The sequence below is a fragment of the Halichoerus grypus genome, chromosome 12, assembly GCF_964656455.1.
Source record: "Halichoerus grypus chromosome 12, mHalGry1.hap1.1, whole genome shotgun sequence".
In the NCBI taxonomy this organism is placed as follows: Eukaryota; Metazoa; Chordata; class Mammalia; order Carnivora; family Phocidae; genus Halichoerus; species Halichoerus grypus.
In genome coordinates, this window is record NC_135723.1 from 50,442,591 (window position 1) to 50,467,272 (window position 24,682).

The 24,682-nt window shown below is 36.7% G+C and overlaps 1 long non-coding RNA gene across 2 annotated transcripts in view; it reads right to left on the minus strand.

The window, feature by feature from the left end:
* LOC144379666 (uncharacterized) overlaps positions 1-24,682 on the minus strand; it is a 109,581-nt gene that overhangs the window by 57,091 nt on the left and 27,808 nt on the right. For both annotated transcript variants that reach the window (XR_013442995.1, XR_013442994.1), the window contains one exon: positions 14,258-14,329. This is a non-coding gene — a long non-coding RNA (uncharacterized LOC144379666). The remainder of the gene's footprint in view (positions 1-14,257; positions 14,330-24,682) is intronic.

A 24,682-nucleotide genomic window follows, 5' to 3' on the forward strand; every position in this document is an offset into this window, starting at 1 on the left:
ATGAAGATCTTCATTTTGTAGATCTAGAATTCTGCTTTTACACTTCCTATTTCTCTTTAGTCCCAACCCAAACTTGAAGTACATCTTTAATTTCTACAAAAGTAAATAATCCAACACAATAAGAATTCGAAGGCATAATAGCCTGCTAAATGATTTCTGAAATAGAGAGCAGACAAGGATTTATGTTCCAGCCACAAAATCAACTTGAAATTAAGTAAGTGTCACCTGCATTAAAATTCTCTTTGATTTTATCTCCACCAGGGATTGCAATGACTTTGCACTTTATGTAATCTCGATTCTCTTCAACTTGTTGGTTCCCTCTATCCTTCATTGTATATGGGCTCTTGTCTCCTCTTTCCTTCTCTGAAGGAGTAACAAATTCTTTCCTGCTCTCCCTTCAGTACAGTCATTGTCTGCCTTTTTCCCTGAACTATGGTACAAGTAAATTTCCCTGAACAAAGTTCTTGGGATCTAACCTCCTACTCACAAAGCATTGAAGTAACATTTCTAGTTCTGTAAGAATTTTGGAGACAGGCATTATGTTGATGTTGGGAGGTATAGATATATAGAGAAATATAGATATTATATCTATTATAAATTATATATAATATATAAAATTCATTTTATTAAATTTATGGAAAATGTAAGAGAATATTCAACATTGTAGAGCACCTACTATGGAAGGCTAGGCACGGAGCACTACTCTTAGTACTATGGTGAACACAAATTGACCTGTCATACCTTTAAGAAACTCTAACATTTTATATCATAATATTTAAAATAAATACAAATTGGGGCACCTGGGTGGCTCAGTCAGTTGGGCGGCTGCTTTCGGCTCAGGTCATAATCCCAGAGCCCTGAGATTGAGCCCCACATCAGGCTCCTTGGCTCAGTGGGAAGTCTGCTTCTCCCTCTCCCTCTGCCTGCCACTCCCCCCGGCTTGCTCTCTCTCTCTCTGTCAAATAAATAAATAAACTCTTTTAAAAAAATAAAATAAATCAAATTTGGTAAAAGAATATTAAATCTCTAATATTAAATATTGTTAAATATATTTGGGACATAGCATAAAATGTCTTTTTACTATACACCTTACTTCCCACCATTATAGACCTAAAACTTCCTTGTTCACTTGGAGGACAGGATGAAACCAGATATCATTCAAATCAAACGTTAAAATTTATAAACCTAAAAAGTATTAATTTCTAAATTATATTTTCAGTAGCCATGTCCATTGCAAATATGCCATTTTACAAGAACACAAAAAGAGAATTTTAAAAGGGCTTATTTTTTTCCCTATAATATGCCCCATGTTAAGGGCCAAATGCTGCTTTTTATGTAACCCAATTTATATTTTTCCTTTTTATGTGAATTTTTAATCATTTTTGCTTTAATAACCAAAAAAAAAGTCATGGAAAGTAAAATTTAATTCCATTCTTTTAACAAGCAGTTAGCCAACCACACACCCTTTACCAGGAAAGGAGCGTTAGAAGGTTTTACTAGAGGAGGGAAAGTTACAAAGAAGAAATGAGTATTTAATCTTAGGAGGACAACATTCATTCAGAAATTGTAAAAAATCAAGAGTTCAGAAGAGCATATTAAAGATTTACTATACAATATGCTACAAAACACAGCTGGATAGTTAAGGCAATGTCAGGGAATATTCAGTATTACATGAAGTTTGACCTATGGGTTAAGTCTTGATCTAGAAGGTAGAACTTGAAGGTATATATGTGTAGCTGGTTTATTGAACTAGCATAATTCATGACTTAATTGAAATAGAAATTTGTTTTTATTCCCACAATTATCCTCTAAACTTTATTCAGTACTGGTGGTTTCCTCTAGCACCAGATGAGAATTCATGGGCTCACTCTTAGATAATAAACAGTCCTATGGTCACTTTAACACAAACAAAAATTCAATTTAGTAATTAGAATGTCTAGTCCAAGATAGTAATCAAAATTTTGAACTGGATTTAACAATAATTCTTCCTTCCTCCACCAGCGTGAGCCTGTCTCCCCCAGTTCACTGGCCTGTTTTTGCTTCTTCCAGTGGTTGGTGATAAGGAAAGAGAACAGGTAAGATTATACTGGACCCTCTTGTTGTTATCAGGCTTCACACCATCAGGACTGGCAAAATTTTAAAGCTGACTCTCTTAAAATGCATTTTGATGGAGTCTCTATAGAGTCTCTGATTAGCTGCTTCAACTGTAGTTTCTTTGCTCTGAGAAGGTATACCATTACTCCAAATGGTTGTGAATTCTCCATCTTACTGATGCTGCAATCCCCAGTTGGTCCGCCTCACCACCACCTCTCTCACTTTATCTTCAGTGGGTATGTTGGAGAGCCAGCTCCTACAAGCTTGCAAGAGCAGACTGTGCTCATATTCTTTCAGCTCCACATTCAATGATGCCATGTGGATAGTTTGAAATCAGTCATAATGGTTATATTTACACCATAGAAATAGACAAATGTTACAAATTAGGAGATACAGGAGCATTGCTTTTATTTTTGTTTTTGTTTTTGGAGAATCACTTTTGCAGCACAATTCTGGGTCCATGGGAAACACTTAAAACCCTTAGACACTTAAATCATTTGCCCCCAGCAAACTATTTATGTATTGATGGGAAAATCCCAACACTGCGTCTTCTATTTGCTCCCTCACTAACACAGCAGCTGGCATGATTTTGCTCTCTAAATATACCTGGTTGGAGCCAGACCACAGAAAGCCCCAATGTACGAGTCATGTACCAAGCTTCAAAGGTACCCTTGGAAGTCTCCTCACCATCAGGTTTGATGAAGGGGAGCAGGCACTCTACCTCTAAGGGAGTATGGTTCACAACACAGCTTTCTCCAAAGATACCTTCTGCCCTAAATCTACACTCTTCTAAACTACACTCAGGTTTTTATCCTCCAGCTGGTAGTGGGCCCAAGAGTTGTAGAAGTGGTCAATTCTGCATTTATGATCTTTTACAGTTCACATTTATTTTGTCTTGGTGTCTTCTTCAAAACTCAATTTGAGGATCCTGATTCAAGAAACATAAATCATGAAAAAGAGAAGGGAATCACACATATTCAGTATGAAAGGATGACGAGAAATAAGATCAAATGACAGAATATACCAATCTCATCTTTTGTGATTATAGTTGTTGTTGTTGTTGTTAAATGTAGGAGGGGAGGCAAGTTCATGTGTAAAACTCATTTAATTTGAAATGAAGAAAACTATATTAATGGAGCACAACCCCATGCATGGACTATGCTAGACTAGGCAGTGTTTTTATACTTAATGTACAAAGGAACTTTCTAGGAGGCCTTGTTAAAATGCAGAGTCTAATTCAGTAAATCTAGGTGGGACTGAGATTTTGTATTTCTAACCCAGTTCCATGTAATGCCTATACCACTGGTCTAGAACTTCTCTGAACACCAAAGGACTAGAAAACACACACACACATACTCATGAAATAATTAAAACAATTCTATGAGATGGTTCTTATCTCTATTTTATCTATGAGAAAAATGAATTTGAGTGAAGTTAACTTGTCCAACTACATATATAAGTGGCAGATATTTGTCTTCTTCTCTTACTCTTTCTATTGGATGACACAGTATCTCTGAAGTTGTTATTATTCTTATTTTCAATGTATAAACTTTAATCTGGTAAAAAATAAATAAATAACAATGTTGAATTTCTTTTCCTCATGATACGACTAACTTCCCATTTTTAAGTAACTGTTCAGTCTCCTAACTGCTTCATAGCCCCAGAGTTCTAATAGATTTAATCAGTATCATGTTCAATGCCAGCTACTAATAGATACAGTTCACCTATGGAATGAATGTCTTCTAGATAATTTGGTCATGTATAATGGTACAAATGTCTATATTAAAGAGTTGTATTTTATATTCTATAGAAATATATGGAGTCTTCAGGTTATCAAAGGTTTACTGTCTAGTGAAGAGACTTTCTAAAACATATATTCCCTCTCATTTACTTATACTGAATGTGTACAGAATGCCCACCAAGGGACACAAAAGCTGATCCCCAAGAAAAATGTGACGAATTTGGGCTGCCCCTAGAAAGGTGGTATTAACAACCTCAACCCACAAATTTCAACTTTAAAAGATTACAATCTTTAAGTCCCTGATTGCTTACAAAATACCTTGGTTACATGTAATACATTTAAAAAAAATTATTAGCTAAATGATTCTTTTATTATCAAAGTTTATACATTTATTTTTTTAATTGTTTTCGTTGCTACATAAACTCAATCCCTTGATCTTTCCTTTTAAGCTTGTTTAAAACTAAATGAAGGAAGGAAGATAGAAGGACGTGAGTCACATACTAACCAAAATAACAAAACAGCCCTGGCCACAGATAATTTCCTGAAACCAGTATGAGAAGGAATAGCAATGTGAAAGAAAAACATTAGCAAGTCATTTTGTAAAACAGTAAAATTTCCAAATATAATTGAAAAGAGAAAAATATTTCCAAACTAAATATCAATTTCGGAGCCTGAGGCAAGAAATAAATAAATAAATGAAAGGGGAAAGCTCAGTCTTAATATTAAAAAGAATAAAAACTGCTTGTTTTCTACATTTATAATATGACTGAGGAGCTGTTTAATAAAACTGAAAAGAAACATTAGGTAAAATTCACTTTTAAAATATATGATATTATGATCTCTATGCAAGAGATTTAATAAATTGTTGTGTATTCTGGGATTCATTGAGTTTTAACTTTGCAAACATCCCTTTGAATAAATGGAGTTTGATAACTGGGAATGGTTTCATGTGACATATCCTATCAAAAGACCCAAAACAAACACACAAAATGTTTGATGATCTCAACACAGCTGTTAAAAGTCATTTTGGTAGATGTCAGCCCCATTCTTGTTTTTCAATCTTTTTTAAAAACTGGGATGAAAAATAGTTTATGTGCAAAAATATCAACCTACTTAAAATTAACAGCCATTTTCTTAATAGAGAAACTCTATTGGGGTCCTCATACATTAAAATCCAGAACAGACAAAGAATGCTCACAATTTCCAATAACATTTAGAATTTTCCTAGGTATTCCAGATAATAACATAGAATATGTGGAAGAACTTGAAGTTTCCAGAATGGAAAAGAGAGATAATATTCTACCCAGGAAATCCAAGATAATCAATTGAAAAGTTACTAGATTTCATAAGAAAGTTCAGTAAATCAGATAGATACAAGATAAAATAGGAAAAGCAATGACTCCTTGGCATATCAGCAGGAGGCCATTAGAAAATAAGATGGAAAAACCACAATAACAGAAAAGAACATAGAACATGTGCAGATAGCCTTTAAACACATGGACATCTGTCTGGATTATTCATATAAACAAAAACTTGAATATATAGTGAAATATCCCATGTTCATGGATGAGAAAACAGATCATTAAAATGTTAGTCCTTTTAAGATGAATTTATACATATGAAACAATTATATCAAAATTTCAAGAGGAGCTTCTTTTGGAACTAGAAAAATATTTTTAGATTTAATATAAAAAAGAATGAATGATGAAAGAGTCAAGAAAATTTAAAAAAAAAGAAGAGTAACGAGTGAAGGGACTTTAACTCTACCAATATTGAAATATTATATAATAAAGTTTTAATAATGTGAAGAGCATGGTAGTGTCAAATATGTAAGAATTAAATGTGTAATAAATAAGGCATTCAAAATGAAAAAAAAGGAAGATTTTTTTGATAAATAGTTCTGAAACACATCTAGAACGATGAAAGTCAAATGCAAAAAAAAAAGAAAAAACCTGATAATAAATTACATCATAAAAAAATAATAAAAGTTATGTAAGCAAATTCTCCAATTGTGGGATGAAAAGAACCCAAAGTTTAAAAACAAAGGACCAATTTACTAGATTTAAAGATCTAAAATGCTCCAAATTCTGCCAATCAAAAAACAAAAGCCCATAAACCTTAATAGTAATAAACAACTAGATAAAATATTTGCAAGATAAATCAACAAAGAACATGAACTTAGCATTGGCAAAACTGGAAATACACATAGCTAACACTTAATGTTCTCCCTTACTAAAAATCAAGGAAGTAAAAAAAAAATTTAAGAAAATAACGTTTATTTTTCAAAACAGGAGATATTTTCAATGGTAAGAATAGCCAATACTGAATACTTTCTTATATTTATTGAAGTCAGTTTGGAAGTTAATCATTTAGCAAAGTGATCTACTAGGTTACAATGAATGAAAGCAAGTTTCATATAACATTTTTTCACACTTAGAATTATTAAACAAACATTCATTAACAAGCAGACAAAACAACAACAACAAAAACAGAAACAAAAAAACCTGTACCAAATTTTCACTAAAATGCCACTTCTGTACTTTTTAACTGGTCAGACCACCACCTATGTGAAAAATTAACTGAAGCCAGATCGGACAACCTCCCAGAAGCAGGACCTAGTACCCTAGCAGTCAACTGCACACAACTTAAAATCTTTAACCAATGGTTGGCCACAGGACCATTTTGGGATCAAGGATTAGGCATCATTTTAGGGGTAAAGAGTAGAGGCCTTGCTGATTTCTTATTCTACATTCATATAAGTATACAGAGTGTCCCTAGAATGTTTTAACTAAATCATTTTCCCTGAAAACTTTTAATTCACTAAGCAGTTTAATTATCCTAATTAACGAGCTACCAATTTCACCAAAAAAGCTAATTTCTAACAAATATTATGTTAATTCCCATATTAGTTATTAACTGAGACGTAAAAAACAGAAACACTTGTATTAGCCACTGATGGAGCATGGACTTCCTGATCAGCAGGCTTTCTTTGGACTTTTGTACTGTTGATAAGCAGCTGGGTTATCACTTAACCTAACAAAACCTGCTCCCCCCACCCTACATAAAGTAAATTATAGACATTTAACACCACATTAAATGTCTCTTTCCATATGACCCCTCCTCTTATTATTGTGTCTTCTATATATCCTGTATTCTTATCTATGGAAATGACTGGAATTACTACACAATTAGTTCAGGTTATATTCAGCTTGAGTCCACCAACACGGATCTGGTAAATCGCTACAATGTCAAATTCTTCAAGCCAAAAGGAAACCTGCAGTTTGTACAGAATGACAACCACTTCTCCCTTTAAAATTTCCTGCCATCCTCTGCTAAGAAAGATTATCTTAAGTATTTGATGGTAGTCGAATCTTTCGCAATCTCAACTTACTTCACTAGGCTTACCACATCACTCTGGGAGCCAAACAAGGTCAATGTGTAGTCTATGGCAAGGTCATCTACACTGTTTATGATGCCACAGCTCTTCGGCAGTGACGCCTGCCCATCCCCCCGCCCCAATCACTCTCCGGCAAGCCTGGATCTCTGCCAGCAGCCATCAGTGGGGAGAGGGACTAGTACTTCAAAGGTCTCAGTGCAGCTCACAAAAGTTCAGGAGGATTTACCCAGGCCAGGATGAAGACTGTGTATTTGGCAGTTATGTTTGGTTATGATGATGAGATAATCCATAGAAACACAGGATTAACTGAGAGGAAATCTGGATTTAATAGCCCCGGAGCAGGCTAAAAATAAATGTAACAGAGAACTGACAATCCCTTGTGGGGGGTGGGGGAGGGACAACTTAGTATCTCACACCTATCATAGCAGAAGAAAAGGGAGACAACAGGACACAGTACCATTCAAAAAGAACTACGCAGGATTCACACAATGTTGACCAAATATGACAGTGATGTTAAATATCCAGAAAACAAAAATGAAGAAATGAGGAAGGGAAATTAAATACTCAAAAGAGATGGTCAGTAAGGTGGTGAAGGACCTAAGGCGCTGCACAATTCTGGGGACAATGAGCACCAAGAGAGACTCTGAAGGAAACCTTAATTCCAGAAAACTAAAAACCAGAAATCAGCTGGAAACTCATGACAAGTTTCAAGCCATTTCAAAGAAGAGAGCAAAAATGAATATGGATTCAAATTACAATTAAATATCCAAAGTCCACTGCCAATCCAACTTGGAACTAACTTCTTTTACACCCTTGGAGAAGTCTTTTGCAATTTTACACTTCATGAGAAGCCTTTCGCAATTCCTAGATAGGAAAGTCCTTGACTCCAGTAGCCAGAACCTGGCTGTGGAGAGAGGGGAAGCTATTATCAGATTTTGTGTTTATACCCACCTTGTTCCAAAAACAATATAAAAAATCATAAAAAATATAAAATAGAAACATTGTAACATGACAATAAAAATTAGAAGAAAGTGAAAGAATTCTGGCAAAAAGAAAATAAGGTAGAGTTTATGAAATAAAACCAAAAATGAATAACACACAAATACATTTTTACAATAAAATCTGGTATGAATGGTTCCCAGGCTTTTTAAGGATGAGATTGATTTTTCTAAAATTAGAAATTTTCATACCTTTAAACTGTAATCCACCCCCCTACAACCATGATAACAGTAATTGTACAAGTATCCACTGATGAATTATACAATAAACTACAATGAATTCAGTTAAGTGAAATTCTATTTTATAAGTCAGAAATATATTCACATGAAAAGTGTTAATACCTAAATGTGTAAGATATCATTTAATCTAATGAAAATATTTGATACTCAAATCAATTCATGGACCTTTCTAAAAAGTCTAATGCCCTGGGGCACCTGGGTGGCTCAGTTGGTTGAGCGACTGCCTTCGGCTCAGGTCATGATCCTGGAGTCCCTGGATCGAGTCCCGCATCGGGCTCCCTGCTCAGCAGGGAGTCTGCTTCTCCCTCTGACCCTCCTCCCTCTCATGCTCTCTGTCTCTCATTCTCTCTCAAATAAATAAATAAAATCTTTAAAAAAAATAAAAATAAAAAAAAAAAATAAAACGTCTAATGCCCTGACTTAGCAAATCTATTCATTTTCTAAAGATCTTTGCATTCCATATCTCCCCAAATACAATGAACTTTTATTTTTTTTTCTTATTCTCTTTTTAATTCTTATTTAAATTCCAGTTCACCTACAGTGTAATATTTGTTTCAGGTATAGAATTTAGTGATTCAACACTTACATACAACACTCGGTACTTATCACAGCAAGTGCCCTCCTTAATCCCCATCTAACTCATCCTCTACCCACCTCCCCGTCCACTAATCATCAGTTTGTTCTCTATACTTAAGAGTCTGTTTCTTGGTCTGCCCCTTTCTTTTTTTCCCCTATGATCATTTGTTTTGTTTCTTAAATTCCACATGAGTGAAATCATATGGTACTTGTTTTTTTCAGACTTATTTCATTTAGCATTATACTCTCTAAGTCCATCCATGTCATTGCAAATGGCAAGATTCCATTCTTTTTTATGGCTGAGTAATATTCCATTGTACATATATACCATATACACCATATACCATATGCGTGTGTATGTACACACCCACATATGTACACACACACACACACACACACACACACACACATCTTCTTTATCCATTCATCAGTTGATGGACATCTGGGCTCTTTCCATAATTTGGCTATTGTAGATAATGCTGCTATAAACATCGGGGTGCGTGTATACCTTCGAATTAGAATTTGTGTCCAAATACGATAGAAGTTTTGAAGGAAATGTAGTGGGTAATAAACTATGGCCAGTAAGGCCTATAAGGATTTTTCCTTGGGGTCTATGGAAGAGGCTCTCTATAGTCCCCAATTATCTGTTCTCCATTCTTCCTTCAAAAATAGCCTCCCCCAGCCTCCCCAAATATTAGCATGTATACCCCCCACAAATTGCCCTTAGGTATAGTCATGTGACCAAGTTTTAGTCAATGAGATACACAGAAACAGTATGAGCAATCTCCACCAAGGAAGGGCTATGCACTTCATCTCCATCTTTATCCTTCCTGCCTGGTGGAATGGACACAGTACTGGCAAGGGTCATATTCTCAATAGAGCAGAGAAAAAGGCTGTATGGAATCTGGGGCTTTGATGAATTCATGGAAATTCTTTAGTAGGACTCTGACTACTGAACTTGGTTTGTAGAACAAAACAAAAACGTCTTTTTAAGCCACAGTTAATTTTGGATTTTTGCTGTCATATGCTTTCAAGTCGAATTCGTGTTAACACATTGTCTTTACCTGTCAATAATTTTCATTTCTTATATTTAGCCTGCATTCACTCTTAGATTTACACAATCTGAATGAATTTAACTTATGTCCTACAACTCTGCAGCCTTGTTTCTTGCTATTGTCCTTAGTTCTTTCTGTATCTTTCCTCTCACCCTAGGCATTTACTCTGGTAATAGGCTTGCCAGTCTGTCATGACTCTGCCTGACTGCAACTGGGACCAATAGCTTTTTAGATTTTCCATATAACTGATGTACTAGGATTTGTTTTCAAATTATTCCTGGTTAATTCTTCAGTCCTTCCTCACCCCCCACCCCCACCTGGTGTCTTTCCTTGGCTTAGTTTCCATCCTTGTTTTTCTGGAGCAAATCTTCAAGTAACCTCCATAGAAAAGTTCATAAAAGTTTATAAATTTGGCAAAGTTCAAAAGTAACCTCCTTAGAAGTTTCTGAAAGTCTGAAAATAGCTCTATTTTACCATCACACTCAATTGCCACTGTGACTAAGCCTAGAATTTTTCCTCAGAACTCCAGAGGCATTGTTTCACGGCATCTAGGACCAAGTGTTGGTGAGATGTCTGGCGTCAATGTGATTCATTTTCATGAATCATAAATATGACATGTCCTCTGCATCCCAACTTTTAAGTTTTTTTTTTAATTCCTTGTGTTCTGAAAATTCAGGTATGGATTTTTTTTTTTTTTATATCATCCTGGAAATTCATTGGGTATTTATAATCTAAAGTATTCTTGTGTTTAAGTACTGAAAAGTTCTCTTTGATTTTTTTTCATTGCTAACCCTCCCCTCCATTTTTCTCCATCCCCTCCTCTCCCCTCAGAAATCCTACTGGGTCGATGTCAGGCTTCCTGCATTGATCATCCATGTTCTTTTTTCTCATTCTTACCATTTTTAAGATCTTTCTTCTCTTTTTCTGATTTTCTTAATTTCATCTTCATAACTATTGAATTTTTGCAGGCATATATTCAAAAAAATAATTCATTTTTGTTTTCCATTGTTCCTTGTTTTATAGTTTCCTTACTTCTAGATGCAACATCCTCTGAAATTTTCAGGACGACAATTAGCTTCTTTTAAAGTTCTTTTTCCCTAATAATCTGTGTTTCTTCTAAAGCAAATGTTTTTGTTTGAGTTGTTCTTTCATGCTGCTGGTTTTATTCATAATTTTTTATGATCTCTGGCTGATGTTTTATAAAGAAAAACATTGGAAGGTTGAATTTCTAAGATAAAAACTATGAGTCTCCTAGGTTGTTGTTTGTATATTTAATTTTATGGCTAGGTCTCTCACACAATGATGATGCCTGGCTCAAAGCTCAGTGCATATAGGCAGAACTAGTCTACTGGCAGGCTTCACATTAGGATGGGCAGTAATGGAGAAGGCATTTAGGCTGGGGCGAGGATAGAGCCTCCAAATGCAATGAGGAGGGTTTTATACTGGAAGATTTAATTTTATACTTGTAGTTCATTTGATTTCTTTAGAGAAATGGCTTTAGGGTTGCTTTGTTGTTACTGTTTTGTCTTTGTTTTTGCCTTCAAGTTATATATTAGGCTGCTTAGAAATGCCTGAGCTCAACCCATCTTGGGATGAGAAAGGGCAGAGAAGAAGGAGTGTTGCAATCCTACTCTTCATTCAATGGTCAGCCTTTCAGTTAATCTCCCAATTTGGCTTTCCTTCTCATTTGTGTTTTTATCACTCCTGGGCCAGGATCATCTCTGTTAGCTCTGCTATATAGTTCAGCCTTCCCTTTAGTATGGCATTCCCTCTTGTGTATTCTGGGCTGCAATGATTTACTTTTAAAAAATCTGTCGACAGGGTTTTATCTTCCTTGAGTCTTCTAGAAATTTACTGGCACCTGGGTGGCTTAGTTAAGCGTCTGCCTTCAGCTCAGGTCATGATCCCAGGGTCCTGGGATGGGCCCCACGTCAGGCTTCCCACTCAGCAGGAGCCTGCTTCTGCCTCTCCCTCCCACTCCCCCTGCTTGTGCTCTCTCTCTGTCAAATAAATAAATAAAATCTTTAAAAAAAAAAGAAATTTACTGGAATCTTTTTCAATAATTTTTCTCCTCCCACTCTTTCCAGTTTATGAGTTGATTTCTATGCTATCATATATTGGGATTTCAGGAGGTAAGGGAATAGACATGCTTGTGCTAAATCTACCACCTTAAACCAGAAATATTGTTCAGTGTTAAATAAAAATGGAAAAAAAAATCTTACATGTCTGATAAACATCTATCAAAATCATTCATTACTGGATTAAAATTTTAATATTTCTTTTCTATTTCATTTCTTTGCATATATATGCATTTATGTATTTATTTTTTATGCCTTTATTTGTTGTATGATGTCTGTTTTATCTTTTGATATTAGCACAGTGAAATAACTTGCAGCTACTTTAAGTCCTTGGGAAACAGGAGGGATGATAACTCAGTTAATATTTTTAAATGAATTTTGGTACAACTAATTATGTAAAAATTTTGTTATTGAATTTATCATTTTGTTCCTGAAGGGAAAAAAAATGCTTAAGCACCCTTTAAGTGTACTTTTAAAAAATACTAAGTGAAAGAAACATGAAAATAAGTATCATCACATGTATAGTTACTAATTCAGTGGCTCCTGATGCCTAAAAGCCAAATCATGTGACTCCATCCAGAGCCTGAGGAGCAATAGCAAAGGAAGTTCCAGGTCTATATGAAAATACTTCAGAATATCAGTCTAGATTAAACCTCACATGGTATAGTTAGGAACATATTTTGGGCTTTGCTACTTATAAAAATCCACTGGATTTTCAGAAGCACATTTTTATCCAAAGCCACTGGAGTATAATATGTAATGAAGAGGATTGTCTTGACCTGAATGTAATTTCTTCATATTGTTTGGAAGAGTTTACTGCACAGACCATTTAAACTTGATTTTTACTAAAATGTTATTGTCCTTAAAATACTTGTGGTTTTTAAGAGTGATTTATCCAGACATTTTGGGGTATTTTGTATTCTGCCCAGAAGGAACAAAAACAGAAACAATTATTTCATTGGTTTCCCATATAATTTCTATGCATTTACATATACAACCTTGGAGTTGTGTTATTGTTTAGTATGAGTCCACTGTCTATTTTGGGATTCCCTCCATCCCCCAAATTTAATGAGACTCTTCTCTACTTTGGGCAGTGACTCATTTGTATTTATGGATTAGCCTGTACTGGGAAAAATGGTCCTCTTCAGAGTGACTAAAGACTACATCCCTCTTTCTACCCAAATATACTGTATGTCTCCCAGACATTTTTTCTACCCCTGCAAGAAAAAAGGAGAGGTAGAATCTTATCAATTATCATTTTACTCGTGAGTTGAGCAAATGAGAAACTTTCCCTTCCTGGGAGCATTAAGGAAACTCAAACTGATTTCATGATGCCCAGCAAACAATCCATCTCTCTTTCTCTGTCTCAAATGAAGATATAATTCACATATCATAAAATTTACCCTGCTGAAGTGTACAATTCAGGGATATTTTTTTTTTAGTATATTCGCATAGTTGTGCAGTCATTGCTAACTCCAAAACATTTTCATTACTCCCAAAAGTAGCCCCTATTCCTACAAGCAGTGACTTCCTAGATACCCACATACTCCTCCCTACCCCCACCCTGGCAACTACTAATCTACTTTCTATCTCTATAGACCTGCCTATTGTGAACATTTCATCTAAATGGAATCATTCAATAGTTGTCTTTTTCGAATGGCTTATTTCACTTACTATAATGTTTTCAAGGCTCACCCATCTTATAGCAGGTATGAGTACTATATTCCTTTATATTGTCAAATAATATTTCATTGTATGGATATACCACATTTTATCCATTCATCAATTGATGGACATTTGGGTTGTTTCTACTTTTTGATTATTATGAATAATGCTGCTATAAACACCCACGTGTAACTTTTTTTGTGGATCCATGTTTTCTTGGATATATACCTAGCAGTACACTTGTGGGGCCATGTGATAATTCTATGTTTAACTTTTGGAGAAACCTCTAACACGTATTTTTTATATTTCACTATATCGAATAAATGGAATAATTTTTTGTAGTATTACCAAAGAGAAAATAATTATAAGCATTAATCTCATTAAGAAAGAATTTTGCAAATGAAAATGTTTACTTGTTTTTTTCTCCAATCTGAACACGAGAATCATGATGAGGCTCTGCCAGTAGGTCCATTCTCTTCAAATATCTATAAGTAAGTATACCAGAAAGAGTTCTTTAGCATAGGACTTTCTGAGGACAAAAATAGAATCAGTAAAAAAAGCTTAAATCCTTATTTAGAATTAGACTCTGAATATATTACTTGGAAACATATATCATGTTTTACCATTTGCGTATGCTTATTCATCACAACATATAAGAAATATACAATTTTCAATCTTCAATTCTTCCCCACATGGAATGGGTAATAATACTTATTCTAGAATAATGACAAGAGTAGTCTCTGTTCCGTCTGGACTTTTTTTTTCTTCTAGGTCCTACTGATAACTTTCAGTGTTTTATGTCTCTCCTGCCCTGAGCTATTTTTCATTAACACATGACTTATTTTCAGAGGACTTATTCTCCATGTCTACTTTTATACTTGCTTGGATTTCATTTTAAGTACCATGATTTTCTAAAGAGGATTCTTTTTCCGGGGAGGGAGGGTCCTACAAAATTCTTGCTAATATAAGAAAGGCTGGTCACACTCTATTAACATGGCCCCGAAGCTCGTCAACTCCTCTTCTTTGAGCATTCTTCTTTCATTAGGTCTCATTCTTGGCCATCCTGTGATGAAATTGATAGCCTCTTGATGAGAAGAATGACATGCAGAATATGGTCCCAGCTGAAAGCATACTGTCCACTGTATGAAAGTAGAGGTGCCACATGCTTCCTGGGTAATGTTATTAAATCATGTTATTAAATACTCTCCCTGGCTATTCAAAGATGAGTTCCTAATTCATCATTTTGCACTGAGTTTCCTTGGCTAAAAGGAGAGGGATCAAAATTTCTACATGACTTAAATTTATAGTTGTCTTTAAAACCAGTGCAGGAAAAAAAATAAATAAATAATGCTTTTAGAATTGAATGCTGCCCCGAGCACATTTTAAAATGTTTTCTCCACTTTTGTTCTTTCAGAGTCAATGCCTGTATGATTTTTTTTTTTTCTTTCACAAGGCATCAATATTCTTAGCTTGAGGACAGGGTCTCTTATGGTAAAGGAGAAAAGATGTGCCTCTAGCCCTGAAAGAGGTGTCTGTGGGGTGATGAAAGAATGGAGGAGGGAATTTTCCCTCCCTGCTATAGACTAAAGAGTATTGCTGAGTATACTTTCGTTGAAGATAAATCACAACTGTAAAATGGAAGGAAAATCTGCAAACTTACTGTGCACTGTAGTGGTTGTACGATGTACGTTAATGTAACAGTACAGATGGTCTTTACAAAATAGCGGGTTTTTTTACTCTTTTTTACTGTTTTTGTGGGCTTTTTTGCACCCCACTATCAAATCAAGGATAAAAGAATCATTTGCTTTAGTGACATCTACAGGCACTTTCAGAGAAAAACATTCTCAATTCTTGTAACTGCACTTGGCATTGACCTAATCAGGAATGCCTGTATAGATTCAGACGGATGAGCAGTAGTCTTCATTATAGTCATGCATAGAAGGCAGACCTTACTGTAGTTTCAGTTGAGTCTTAAGTGCATCCATTTGTCTCCACAACTAATCTTCATCAAATGTTTAGTCAACTTGATTTCCCACACTCCCATCCCATCCATATTTGTTCAATAAAAACTTCATGTTACAGCTTGGGCTTAATACTGTACTAAAACAATGTGAATGTCTCCCATTTGTTTGTGTATGCTTTGTTCCACTCACATAAATTGTACCTTTTATGGGATTTGACTGGATAGGGGAGACTGCTGAGTTCTCATACACACACCCCTGCTACCCTCCCTACTTCCTACACTGTAGAAACTTGTGCTCCTGTTTCAGGATACTACTAATGGAAAGGGTAATAAAGTTTTTGGAGGAGGAGGGGCTGGATTACCAGAGTTCGAAGCTTGTAGGAGTCCACTGGATTGAATAACCTTGAGGAGCTTTGCCCAAGACTACCTGTCACTTGCCACATCTGAGTGACCCCAGTACGAGTAAAGCTGTGGAATAGTGGGTACCAGATCAGGCAAAGAGAACAAGATGAAATGGGTTAGCCAGAGAGAACATCTCTCACAGCAAGAGACTGCACAGTGTCAGAGATGGGGGAGGGGCAGGGTGCTGATGATAAAAACACCACAATGGTGCCCTATTAAAGAAAGAGCCAGCATTAGGAGCCTGCCATGCCAGAGAGCACGTGACCCCTGAGTAAGGTCTCCCAAAAGCACCAGCTAAATAAAGACTCTCTCTCTTTTTTTTTTGCCCCACATGTCTTACTCCTCTGTCCCATCCAACTCTGAAGGATCCAACAGCAAAGAATGGCAAGTCAGGAAGATATGAAGCAAAAAAGAGAGAAGAGTCAACACACCCCTTCCCAACGTTCTGGGTCAGGCCCAAGGGAAAGGGAAAAGCTCTAAAGTGGATATGACAAGTTCAGTTTAGATCAGACTGCTCTTTTAATACCTGAAAAATGAAACTGAAAGTGACCAGAAAATATCATCTAGGCATGAGGAAGGAATATCTGACAGAGAAGTTTTCAAAAATGGTAGGAAAAAAATAAAGCTATTTTCTAATCTTATATTACTGAGTCCTGACCATTTAGTTGATCCAGTCGGAATTTTACTTTCTACTATATTTTCTTTTTAGATAATAAGTCAGCTAGTTTTAGAGAGAGATTGAATAAAAAAGGGGGATATTCTTGTCCATGTTCAAAACTCAGGAAAATATTCCAAAAGTTATAGTTATTTTAAGGTATATTTTACATATTTATGGTTTTAAATTTATATAACCTTCATTTAAATTTTTCCTCCTCATAATACTACTTTATATAGAGTTTTGCCTCTGTTCTATGAGAATAGGAGAGCAAACCTCAGGGACTTCTCTTCAGGACTTGTTTAGCGGGACTTAAACCAGACTTTTTTTTTTTTTTCAATATTTTATTTATTTATTTGTCAGAGAGAGAGAGAGAGACAGAGAGCATAAGCAGGGGGAGTAGCAGAGGGAGAAGCAGACTCCCCGGTGAGCAGGGAGCCTGATGCAGGACTTGATCCCAGGCCCCTGGAATCATGACCTGAGCTGAAGGCAGATGCTTAACCGACTGAGCCACCCAGGCATCCCTAAACCAGACTTTTGATCCCCCAACTCTCCCACTCCCAAAAATGAGGCTTTTATTATCTGATCTCCATCAAGTTTACTATCAGTGTCTGAAACTCTATGCCTTCTTGGAAGGTTAATTTATCTTTGCTGAAGATTCTTTTGAGTTCCCTACCCCTCACCCCCAGGGGGAAGTTCCCATGGCTAGAAAGTACTACTGTGTCTCCAGATGGCTTTTCTAGGAGACAGTCTTGCAGACTGACTTAGACTGATCAGACCTGAGGATTTTGAAACTTCACAAATATTTATCAGAAGGATTTACAGATGCTTGGTTTTTATAAATGCCTGTTGATACAAATGCCACATCAGCTGCCTCAGAAATAAAATGGATTACTCATCAGACAGGAACACAGATGATGAAAGACAAAAGATCCACTAGTAATTACATAACCCCCTGTGGACCATGGGACAATGAAGGTAAGGGTCCAAGGAAAGTTTTCTGGAATTGTTTTTTCATTCCAGGCAGGATGGATTACACAGAAGGGTAAGGATACTGAAACAGAGAAATAGGGGAGGGAGTCCTTTCAAAAACCAATTTACTGATAACAAAAACCAGGAAGTAGTGGTGTGTGTTGCACGAATACGCACTTCCTTGTTCCTTGCTGCACCAGAGGTCCAGCCACACCACTGAGTCATCTAATAGCAGCCACTCTCCTATCTCTCACAATCTCCCATCTTCCCAGCTTCTTCCATTAGAACTCAGACAACCCTTGAGACTCAAGGACACAGTACAGAGGGCAGAGAAGGATTTTTGTGTGCCTTTTTCTCTTGCCTCCTTTTCTCCAGGCAGATTATTGCCCTACCCAACACCACCATAAGTCAAGAAAGCAGGAGCCAGTCCAGTGCCTGCTGGGGAGGTGCTGGAGTGTGATTAGGGCACAGCTCTAGCTGGCCTGTGAAGTCAAGTATTAACAACATGAATAAGCAAATCTCTCCACCCCTAAGCATTTCCTCCTCCCATCCTCCTACTTTGTCCTCCTCCACATTCCAAGGGCTTTCCTAAAAAAGCTCTCCTAAAGAAAAATAAACAACTACTACCACCCTAGCAGGTAAACTCATCAAGGGGGTCCCCTCACACATCACTGTCTAAGGGAGCGAATATGCTCTGGGAAATATGAACTCAAAAAGAAGAGCAATGTGGCATCTTAGGAGTATAATCATTACAAGCAAATTATGTATAACATTTATGAAAGCAGAATTAATAGAACACACACAAGATTTGAAAGTAAGCATATAAAATATCCTCAAAGAGACAGAGAGGATCCTGGAAACCAGACACAGGAGGACTGGGGTGAGGGGATGGGAGAGGGAGTCATAAAAAAGTGAAGATGCTACTATGAAAAATAAAAGATTTTTTTTAATAACTTAATAGATTCGTTGACTATTATGAAAGATACAGCCGCAAAACTAGAAGATTAAATGAAGGAACTTGGCCTATCACAGGTGGTTCGTATATTCCTCAAAGTATTGCTTAATCCATTTTAAATAATCCTCTGTCCAGGACAATCTAACATAATTTTCTCTTTTCAGAAAACCATTTCTTCTCCTATTCAAGTCATCATTAAACTACCTCCACTCATATTGCTAAACTGAAACCATAACATACCAGGACCCAGTATCTACATTCAGACAGAGGATTGCTTCAGTTTTATTTAAGATCTGGGGCTGGTGGTGGATGCCTGACCATTTGTGTAAATCAAGCCTCAATCTTGGTGACTGTCTCCAACCTAAAATGGTTTGGCCTCTAGGCTTTCATTTCTAGGGGTTGAAAATGGTTTGGCCTCTAGGCTTTCATTTTTAGGGGTTGAATGACCAAAACCCTGTATCCTGCCTTGCCCCATCCTGCCAAAAAAGATGGCAAAGATATTGCTAAATGGATAAAAAGAGAAATAAATCCCTTTTCAATAGGTACCCTGCTACATAGAGTAAGATTAAAGAATTAAAGCCATGCTTAAAGAAACATTTATGCTGCTACTGTGTAAGGATCATCCATTCAAAAATGATACAAAATGGACAACTTTAAGAATCTGAAATACTTCCTCCTTTTTATATCAGGTACATGAATAAATGTAAACACATATTTAAATGGACATATTCTTTTGGTCTGGGGGAAAATAATTTGGACTAGGACTACATCCAATTTCTACACAGAGCCTCAGTACTAGTTTGGTCCTCCACACCTCAACCCCACCACCTACTACTACAGGTATTGTGAAGAATAACTATTTGCATTATAAAATATTTTTCCTGAGACCACAGAATTTGAAATTATGCCTCCAAAATTTATGGCACTGGATATGTAACATGAATTCCCAGATCAAAAATGGGACACTTATTTAATTCACACTACAAAAGTCTACTCAACACCTACAATGGGCCAGGCTTTTTCTTTTTTCTTCTTCTTTTTTTTTTTCTTTTCTTTTTTTTCCCCCCTGGAAAGAAAAGCCTCCATATTCATGAAAAGAATTTAAGGTTATTTGGAAGGAAGATTTTAGTGAAAGAAAATCACTTGTGTTAGTTGTTTTTAAAATCAGAACTATAATATATGACAGCACTGGCTTTCAATGTACTAATTTTAGTAGTCCCTAATCCACAGATAATGATAGCGCCTTAAACATAGAAATGTTTTCCTCTAGAAGAAAATATGAAATATACTGGAAAAGTACTAAAATACAAGTCTTATGTAAGCAATTAATAGGAAATGTTGTGAATCTGACTTAGATTTAATGCTGTCCTTCTGCTTCTTTTTGTAAAATACAATTTACAATCATATATAAAATAATGCTTTTGTTATATATGGACAAGTGGACAGAAGAAACCACTTGGTCATATGATGTCCCTAACAATAAAGCCTATAAAATGTTTATATACTATATTTAAATGGTTTATATAATTTTGGAGAGAGAAGAAAAGACACAGAAGATAAGGATTTAATTAGCTTGTGGGTTGAGTAACATCCAAGGGCTAATACCTCTCCTTGCAGAAAGAGATGATTTTCTGATGACATCATCCATTACAACATGCAGGATATAAAGAGGACACTGTAGTCATTAGCCATGCCCTATAAAGTAGAGAGAAAAGTGTCTGCTTCATTAGCTCATCATCAAGTTTTGGCCTTTAGTTAAAGATGTTCGACATTGGCTATTTAAGGCATTCACCAGTACATACTTGGCCTCAAACCTCCTCACTTGGCTTAAAATCTTAAATTTCTTCTTTCTGGCAACTAAAAACATTAAATAAGAAATGAAAAAGTTGATGGGAGGAGGAGCAAGATGGCAGAGGAGTAGGAGACCTAAATTTCATCTGGTCCCAGGAATTCAGCTAGATAGGTATCAAACCATTCTGAACACCTATGAACTCAACAGGAGATCAAAGAAAAGAATAACAGCAACTCTCTGAACAGAAAAGCAACCACTTTCTGGAAGGTAGGACGTGCGGAGAAGTGAATCCGAGGAGATATTCGGGAGGATAGACGGCAGGGGAGGGGGCCTCCGTCAGCCGCTTCTGGCAAGTGATAGAGCCGCGGAGCACAAAATCGGAACTTGTAGAAGTCTGCTCCACTGAGGGACGTCACTCCAGTGGCTAAGCAGGGGGTGGAACCCTCCCGGGACAGTGTGGTCTCAGGACCCTCGGGGTCACATAAAGACCAGGGGTGCCTGAGTGCGGCAGAGTTCTCAGGTATCAGAGTGGGAAAGCCGGCTGCAAAGACAGAGCCGCGGCACGGGCTCTCAGCTCGGGGTTGCCATAAACTGTGATCTGAGACACAGTCTGGCCGCTGCTCCTCCAGCAGGGACCCAACAAGCGGCAGATCCGGGGAAACTCCCCTTCCTCCCCCAGGAGGAGTGGTGCGGGAGTGCACCGCAGGGATCTGCTGGGTTTGGAGACTCCACACGGGGTCGTGCACCAGAGATAGAAACGCTCGGTCGGGTGAGCACGGAGTGCGGCCGGAGACCAGGGAGACGGGAGAGACTGACTGTTTTCTCTGGGGGCGCACTGAGGGGTGGGGTCCCAAGTTCTCGGCTCCTCCGGGGCGGAGATTGAGAGGCCGCCATTTTCACTCTCATCCTCCAAAGCTGTACGGAAAGCTTGCAGGGAACAAAAGTTCCGGAGAGCAAACCCGAGCAGATTACTTAGCCCAGACCGGCAAGGGCAGGGCAATTCCGCCTCAGGCAAAGACATTTGGGAACCACGGCAACAGGCCCCTCCCCCAGAAGATCAGCAAGAAAAGCCAGCCAAATCCAAGTTTACCGATCAATGAGAACGGCAGAACTCCAGCGCTAGGGGAATACTGCATATAGAATTCATGGCTTTTTTTTCCCCTGATTCTTTAGCCTTTCAAAGTTAATTTTTTAATTTTCTTTTTTTTTCCTTTTTCTATTTTTTTTAATTTTTCTTTTTCCCTTTTTCAACCAATAACTTATCAATCCTTTTTTTAAAAATCTTTTTTATTTTTCATGTTTAGAGTCATATTCTATCCCTTCATTGTAGTTAACCTTATTTTTGGTATATATATAAGTTGTTCTCTCTTTAAAATTTTGGGATACAGTGTCTTCTAACAGACCAAAATATACCCTAAATCTCTAGTGTATGGCTTTGTTCTAGTCTCCTGCGTGATCACATTCTCTCCTTTTTTTTTAATTTCTCTTCTTTCTTTTTTCAACCAACTTCTTATCAATTCCTTTTATAAAATCATTTATAATTTTCATCTTTACAGTCATATTCTATCCCTTCATTGTATTTACCCTTATTTTTGTACATATATAAGTTTTTCTTTCTTTAAAATTTTGGGAGGCACTTTCTTCTAACAGACCAAAATATGCCCAAAATCTAGTGTGTGGCATTGATCTATTCACCAGCCTGATCATATTTGATCATATTCTTTTTTTTTTTTTCTTTTTCTTTTTTCCCCTTTCTTTTCCCTCGGTTTCAGGTCTCTTCTGATTTGTTTAGTGTATATTTTTCTGGGGTTGTTGTTACCCTGTTGGCATTCTGTTCTTTCATTGATCTATTCTCTGCTGGACAAAATGACAAGACAGGAAAACTCACTTCAAAAAAAAGAACAAGAGGCAGTACCGACTGCCAGGGACCTAATCAATACGGACATTAGTAAGATGTCGGAACTAGAGTTCAGAATGATGATTATAAAGACACTAGCTGGGCTTGAAAAAAGCATGGAAGATACTAGAGAAACCCTTTCTGGAGAAATAAAAGAACTAAAATCTAACCAAGTCGAAATAATGAGGTGCAATCAAAAATGGAGGCTCTAACTGCTAGGAAAAATGAGGCAGAAGAGAAATTAGTGATATAGAAGACCAAATGATGGAGAATAAAGAAGCTGAGAAAAAGAGAGATAAACAACTACTGGATCGTGAGGGCAGAATTCGAGAGATAAGCAATACCATAAGACGAAACAACATTAGAATAATTGGGATCCCAGAAGAAGAAAAAAGAGAGAGAAGGGCAGAAGGTATATTGGAGCAAATTATAGCAGAGAACTTCCCTAATTTGGGGGAGGAAACAGGCATCAAAATCCAGGAGGCACAGAGAACCCCTCTCAAAATCAATAAAAATAGGTCAACACCCCAACATCTAATAGTAAAACTTAAGAGTCTCAGAGACAAAGAGAAAATCCTGAAAGCAGCTCGGGACAAGAGGTCTGTAACCTACAATGGTAGAAACATTAGAAGGGCAACAGACCTATCCACAGAGACCTGCCAGGCCAGAAAGGACTGGCATGATATCTTCAGAGCACTAAATGAGAAAAATATGCAGCCAAGAATACTATATCCAGCTAGGCTGTCATTGAAAATAGAAGGAGAGATAAAAAGCTTCCAGGACAAACAAAAACTAAAAGAATTTGCAAACACAAAACCAGCCCTACAAGAAATATTGAAAGGGGTCCTCTAAGCAAAGATAGATCCTAAAAATAACATAGACCAGAAAGGAACAGAGACAATATACAGTAACAGTCACCTTACAGGCAATACAATGGCACTAAATTCCTATCTTTCAATAGTTACCCTGAATGTAAATGGGCTAAATGCCCCAATCAAAAGACACAGGCTATCGGACTGGATAAAAAAACAAGACCCATCGATATGTTGTCTGCAAGAGACTCATTTTAGACCCAAAGACACCTCCAGATTGAAAGTGAGGAGGTGGAAAACCATTTACCATGCTAATGGGCATCAAAAGAAAGCTGGGGTGACAATCCTTATATCAGACAAATTAGATTTTAAACCAAAGACTATAATAAGAGACGAGGAAGGACACTATATCATACTTAAAGCATCTATCCAACAAGAAGATCTAACAATTGTAAATATCTATGCCCCTAACATGGGAGCAGCCAATTATATAAGCCAATTAATAACAAAATCAAAGAAACACATTGACAACAATACAATAATAGTAGGGGACTTTAACACCCCCCTCACTGAAATGGACAGATCATCTAAGCAAAAGATCAACAAGGAAATAAAGACTTTAAATGACACACTGGCCAAATGGACTTCACTGATATATTCAGAACATTCCATCCCAAAGCAAAAGAATACTCATTCTTCTCTAGTGCCCATGGAACATTCTCCAGAATAGATCACATCCTAGGTCACAAATCAGGTCTCAAATGGTACCAAAAGATTGGGATCATTCCCTGCATATTTTCAGACCACAATGCTTTGAAACTAGAACTCAATCACAAAAGGAAAGTCGGAAAGACCTCAAATACATGGAGGCTAAAGAGCATCCTACTGAAGAATGAATGGGTCAACCAGGAAATTAAAGAAGAATAAAAAAAATTCATAGAAACAAATGAAAATGAAAACACAACTGTTCAAAATCTCTGGGATGCAGCAAAGGCGGTCCTAAGAGGAAAGTATATAACAATACAAGCCTTTCTCAAGAAACAAGAAAGGTCTTAAATACACAACCTAACCCTACACCTAAAGGAGCTGGAGAAAGAACAGCAAATAAAGCCTAAGCCCAGCAGGAGAAGAGAAATAATAAAGATCAGAGCAGAAATCAATGAAACAGAAACCAAAAGAACGGTAGAACAGATCAACGAAACTAGGAGCCGGTTCTTTGAAAGAATTAATAAGATTGATAAACCCCTGGCCAGACTTACCAAAAAGAAAAGAGAAATGACCCAAATAAATAAAATCATGAATGAAAGACAAGGGATCACAACGAACACCAAAGAAATACAAACAATTATAAAAACATATTATGAGCAACTCTATGCCAGCAAATTAGATA